The sequence below is a fragment of the Lissotriton vulgaris genome, chromosome 5 (genome assembly GCF_964263255.1).
Source record: "Lissotriton vulgaris chromosome 5, aLisVul1.2, whole genome shotgun sequence".
In the NCBI taxonomy this organism is placed as follows: Eukaryota; Metazoa; Chordata; class Amphibia; order Caudata; family Salamandridae; genus Lissotriton; species Lissotriton vulgaris.
In genome coordinates this window covers 230,585,154-230,591,023 of record NC_141693.1, presented here as the reverse complement: position 1 = coordinate 230,591,023, position 5,870 = coordinate 230,585,154, and the positions used below count along the sequence as shown (strand labels likewise).

The following is a 5,870-nucleotide window of genomic DNA, read 5'->3' as shown; positions in this document are numbered from 1 at the left end:
TTACCCACTTTTTCTAACTTTCTTTAGTTATTACCTATTTCTCTCTGTGCCTAGGTTTATATTTTTCATTTTATTTCTACTTTTACAACTTTTCTATTGCTTTTTACTTCCTTCTTGTTCTTTTACCTTGCTTCTTCTTTCCCCTACCTTTTTGTCTTGAACTTTTAGTTTTCTTCTACCCTCCACCCAGAACCATGGTCAAGGGCGCCAGCAGCAGCGGCGGCTCAAAGGGCAAGGCGCCAGTGCCCCAAAAAACTAGGCTGCCTTGCGGCAGAATGCGCCCCCTAGGGGTGAGGCCCCGCCAACTTTTTGGGGAGGAGGAGGTGGCTGCCCTGGTGTTTTTTATCCAGCGCTACCTCCCCTTGATGTTGGCAGCAGGTGGCAGGCCCGGCTCCGGCTACCAGCATATTGAGGAGCGTCTCCGGCGGTGGGTGAAGGTGCGCCGGGCAGTCTTCCGCTGCTCCGGTATCCGGCGTACCCACCATCAGCTGACCCACCGTTGGACAGACATTTTGGACCGGGAGCAGGACCTGTTGGACCTGCTTGGCGTCGAGGTCGTGGGTCTTGGTGAGTGGCTACCCCAAAAAAAAAAGTGTGTGTATGATATATCTCTATAGTAGTATAAGTATTGTTATTGTATCTTTGTAAATCTTGGCTGAATAAGTAACGCGATGACTGGTGCTCCTAGTTACATTTCCGATGTATTCCGTTATTATATCTACTGTAATTGTATGACACTGGTCTGTGCTGCGCTTCTTCATCTTCACTGACTCTTGCGTGTTCAATTTGGCGCTAGCTTTTGCTGTTTATTGGTGTGAGATTTTCTTTATTGTAGAGAACTGAAGTTAGTTAATGCTATTAATAGAGTCTTGTCCTTCCTTTGTCCGTCAGTGAAATAGCCGTTGATGGATAATTGTACGTGTTTGCAATGCATATTGTATAATTTTTTTTTCACGGCCTTCTCTTCTGCATGAATACTCCTCTGGCAATGAATGCAAAAGTTACTTTGTTCTTCTTACCTCAGCCAGGGCCGGATTTAGGCATGTTCAAGCTGTGCAACTGCACAGGGCCACCAAACGCCAGGGGCCACCCCACCAATATATATCCTTAATTTAATAATCCTCAGAGGATGGATACATATTTGCGTAGCGGCCCCTGGCAGGGATTTGGTGCCTCCGGCTCTGTTCCACTTCCAAACACCCTGACTCCCCCCTCTTCACTGGCCTCCGTGCTCCGCCCCGACCTCCTCTTCCGGGCCCCCCACCTACGCTCCCTGGCCAGGAGTCCAGGACCACCATGAGCCTAGAGCCGCCCCTGCCTCAGCCCTCCATAGAACTGATGTAGTTTGTTTATTGAGTGGGTAGGGCAGCAGTAGCATTCAGTCAGTAGCAAAACAAAATATGATGCCATGAACGTACAATTTCGTGTTAGTTAGTATGCACAAAGTTAAGCATGTCTCCTCCTTGTGATCTATGCATTTTGCTGGCAAAAAATGAAAAAGAAATGGCTACTTACAGATAATTGATTGATTACCCCATTCTTGAATCTGTGGTGTTGTTCAGGTCTTACTGCCTCTGTGTTACTTAGTAATCTGCAATCAGAATGTTTATGGAACATTTGATTTGTTTTCTCCAAGTACACTAGTCAGTGAATCATGCAAGGCAGTAGTCATTTGGTAGACCAATGTTTGTTTCTTTTAATGTTGTAGCAGTGGTTTTTGAAATGCTGTCTATGTTTCACAGCACTCAATGTTTTCCTCTTTCTTTATTATTATTTCTTACATGAACCACAGAACCCAGGGGCAAGCAGAAGACTGGGACCGAGTCGGCGGGTGAACGCGAAGAACCACAGGCACAGAGCTCCTCTACTGAGGATCCTGCTGCTGTCCCTAGTAAGTCCAACAGTGTTTTCTTTTGGAACAATGATATTTCCCTAACTTTCTAACGGAGCTTTTTTTCCAACCGATTAATGACATTTCACCTAACTAAATTTTGACAAATGCTTGTTTTTGTTTTATGTTTTCAAAATTTTGGGTATTACTATCTGTCCCTGCCTTTCTGTTCCTTGAAAGAGCCTCTCTTATGACTCTCTGTGCTACTACTAGACTGTCTGTAGGTAAGCTTGCCCTGTTGCCCACTCTTTAGTTAAGGTATTAATCTTTTCAAAAAATCTGTGATCGAATAGCGGAAGGCACAGGGTCCACTCCTGTCTTATGCTTTTTCCTCTGTAATGTCTCTTCTTTGCCAATTGACACCAACCAAGTATGCATCCAGATGTTGGTCTACTATTTTGTAAGCGTTAGTAATGAATACCACTACTACTCTTGCGGGTATTCTTCTATGCAGTCACATACATAACTATGTATGCACCCCAAAATTGGATGTTGTTGTTGATAGGCAGGTTGGACCTTACTTACTTACAGTCTTACACCTCAGTCACAGAACTCAGAGGAACCCACAATTCAATGAACGACAACCTATATGGGCTCAGTCATTGGTCAATTATTCAATTACCCCTTTCCTGAACCCCAATATGAAGATGCCAAATGCTTTTATTACACAATCCATAACCTAAGTAACCCCCTTTTGCTCACTCTCTCGTGTAAGTCTACAAGACAACAGACACTGAAAATATACTTCCGAGTCAATGTGGTACTTCAAAACCTTTATTTTGTTAGAAGTAACTAAGTAAGTAACATCGATGTTTTTAAGTTGTTCTGTGAAATGCGTCAAGGGCAGGGCCACCAGAAAAAATCCAGAGTTAAAAAAGGCTGAATAAAAAGTAATCTACATTTGTACAGCTACCAGTGCACGATAGGGAAATGTGGGAAATGTCGGAGACCCCTCACCATTGAACGTATACTGGTTGCATATGCCTCTTTTTGGTAAGCTCTGGAAATCTTTGCTTCGTAGAAGGAAATCTTCTCATCTGCTGAAAGATAATGACAAAAGTGGTGCACGTTAGACAGTATGAAAACATTACATACATGTATTCAACTTTTTAGCTGTCATGCTAAAAAAAAAAGGTGTAACCTGAGGCTGTAAGGAAACTCGATTCCACAATCCACATTCAAAAAGTAAATACGGGCCTTTCTATTTTCCAAACTCTTCAGGTGTATGCTTTGAACTATCATGTGGCCTCAAAGGCGTCTTCTCGTACTGCGCAACAAGCTGTGAGGTAGCATGCGCAAAACTGTAGACATGTCATTGATGTACAAACTGGTTAGGTTACATGGTTCAGTCTAACTTTCCAAGGACTAGACTAGGGTAGCAGTATAGATGAGATGAGCTTGGGTACCATACCATACCAAATAAATGCTAATATGTGTAGTGTGTTACTTACTCTGCTGTACTAGGCAATGTGGACTACTACTGATTACGTTGTACTTAACTGTTTTGCAGAACTCCGTTCTTGGTGAACAAGTACAATGGGGGCTGTGCATCCATCTAAAAAGGTGTACTTAATTACTTATTTTTATTTTTGCAGAACCGGTACCATCCACCAGTGCCGACGGGGGCAGCGGCGCTGCAACGGCGGCAGCAGAGGCGATCCCGGAGGGGAATGGAGGACCACCAGAGGCACCTACAGCAGCACCGGCAGCAGCGGGGGAGGAGACAACAACGGTGGGCGATGGTAAGTTACATTCAATAGTGATCCGCATTACTTGGTGGGTGGGGAAAACTTCCTCACTGTACTCTGATATTTATAATGAACTTGAAGTTCTACTGGACAATATATGACGCCACCGTTGTCATTACCAAGCTTAGCAAAAGCATTACCACCGGCGAGAATTGATAAAATAAGTTATACAGGCCTCTTCTATGTGACTACAACTCAGCTGTGAAAGGTTGGTGGCAGACTAAAAAAGTCTTATCCACAACATTACATGACCGCGATGGATTAACATGAGATTGATTTTAAGTATGATGAAAGGAGCAAGGAAAAAGCTCCAATCATATAATATAGAAGGATACTTTGGAATCAGCAATGCAGGTGTTTGAGAGCAGTTGGATGCGTGGGTCGTTGTGGAAGCATAGAAAGGGGAAAACACAGCTGCCTGCGTGGGTGGGAGACACATCCAATTCCAATATCGGTGGTTAGTGGATAGTGGATACTAGTGTTGGCAGCGGTGTTTTGGTTAAACCCAAAGGCAAGGGAAGGAGGGGACGACTGGATGCATTCCGGGTCGTTGCTGGCGAAACACAAACCACCTAACGTTTGTTGGCGATATAAAGAATGATAGTCTCTAGAGTAGACATTTACTAGTACTAGCTGGCCACTGTTAATTAATGTTAGTTGGAGACTGTCACTTTTCCCGGAAGCACAGAGTATATGATATAAAAAAACGAGATATGGAAAAGACAGGTGTTCGTATGTGACCGTTGAAGTACACCCATGCTATTTTACTAGGGCAGGCATAATGCCGTGCCAAAAAGGCAGACAAATGAAGTATATAAGGCGTAGAATGTTCAAGATAGATAAAACAACATTTTAGGTACTCAACTTGCTTGCTATTGCTACTGTACTGTGCCGCCCACTATGTGTTGGATCCATTTTGTGTTCTTGATTTGCTGGGATTTTTGATTACAACAATTCTGTCTCTTTCTTTATAGTTACTCCTTCTAAACCAACGAGGAAGGAGCTGGCAGTTCGGGCCTGTCAGCGGAAACTGCAGGCCATCGTTGAGGCCTACCGCCGGCTGGTGGCTCAGGCCGAGGAGGAGGAGGAGGAGGCGGCGGCAGCAGCTTCTGCCTCTTCCAATGCCCCGGCCTCCAAGCCTGCAGGAGTACGTCGGCGTGGTCAGGCAGCCGCCCGCCGCCAGATTTTCCCCGCATCGTCCACCCCCCCACAACAACATGGCTGCCAATGTAGGTGCCGCCAGTTCCAGCGAAAAATTCTACTCCGGGTAGCCAGGCTGGAGGCTCAAAGCAGTCAGACTACAAGACAAATAGAGGAGCGTGTAAAGATCCTGGTGGATCAACACTTAAAAGCCCGCCGGCTATGAGATGGACCCTGTTTGCCCCTTTTTCAATCCTTTTGTTGGTGGGTGGGAATTGGGTGTTGGGTTTTTACTTTTCTTTAACATGACATTGAGCGTGGGAATTTGGTTGGGGTTAGGGGAGGCGGGTAGGGACAGCTGTGGTGTAGGATTTATATATATTTTATTTTTGTATCATCTTTAGTTATATATTACATTATGTTAAAAATAAACGAGACACAAAGTTATGTTCAAAAGAAAACATTTGAAGTTCATTTGCGTTTCTTGTGGGGTTGGAGGGGGGAGTGTTTCACCAAATAATGTACGTTGTGCAACCTCGCAAGGTTTAATTTGGCCATGCAGGTCGGCGGACAGTGCTTTTTAATAATAAAATATATTGCCCACATCTTTAACAGGCAAACAGATAGATGCAGTAAACCCTCACCGAGTTATATTTGTAGTATTAGAAGAACGACCAGTCTGTCTTGCGTTATACCTCACTGCAAACTTATCTTACCTGTGATTGCTGATGAGATGATGATGATTTATCATGAAGTGTGGCACTGCAAGGGCTGCATTTGATTTCCAAGACAATGGCGAAGAATCTGTGGTTCAGAATCAGAACTTCTGTGATAGTAGTAGACAGACCCTGCCAGTAGCATTTAGAGACGAAAAGAAAGAGGCAGTCATTTGCGTGACAGACAATGTGGGGGTAGTATAAGTAAGTACAGTACATTGCATGGGTGACCCAATATTGCAACTGCTAAACTGAAACAAAACAATGGTTTTGGGGACTGGAAACTAAGTGCAAGAGAAGATAAGAAGAAGTTCAACTTTACTTGTAGTACTCACGGCAACGTCAAACTTTTCTAAATCATAATGCTTTACACTT

At 44.0% G+C, this 5,870-nt stretch overlaps 1 long non-coding RNA gene across 1 annotated transcript; it reads right to left on the bottom strand.

Moving 5' to 3' along the window:
• Positions 1–1,514: 1,514 nt before the first annotated feature.
• LOC147710563 (uncharacterized) lies at positions 1,515–5,601 on the bottom strand. Its single transcript, XR_015295637.1, has 3 exons — positions 5,496–5,601; positions 2,849–2,928; positions 1,515–1,591 (listed from the first exon to the last, which is right to left on the bottom strand). It is a non-coding gene; the product is annotated as an uncharacterized LOC147710563 (long non-coding RNA).
• Between the last annotated feature and the right edge of the window lie 269 nt (positions 5,602–5,870).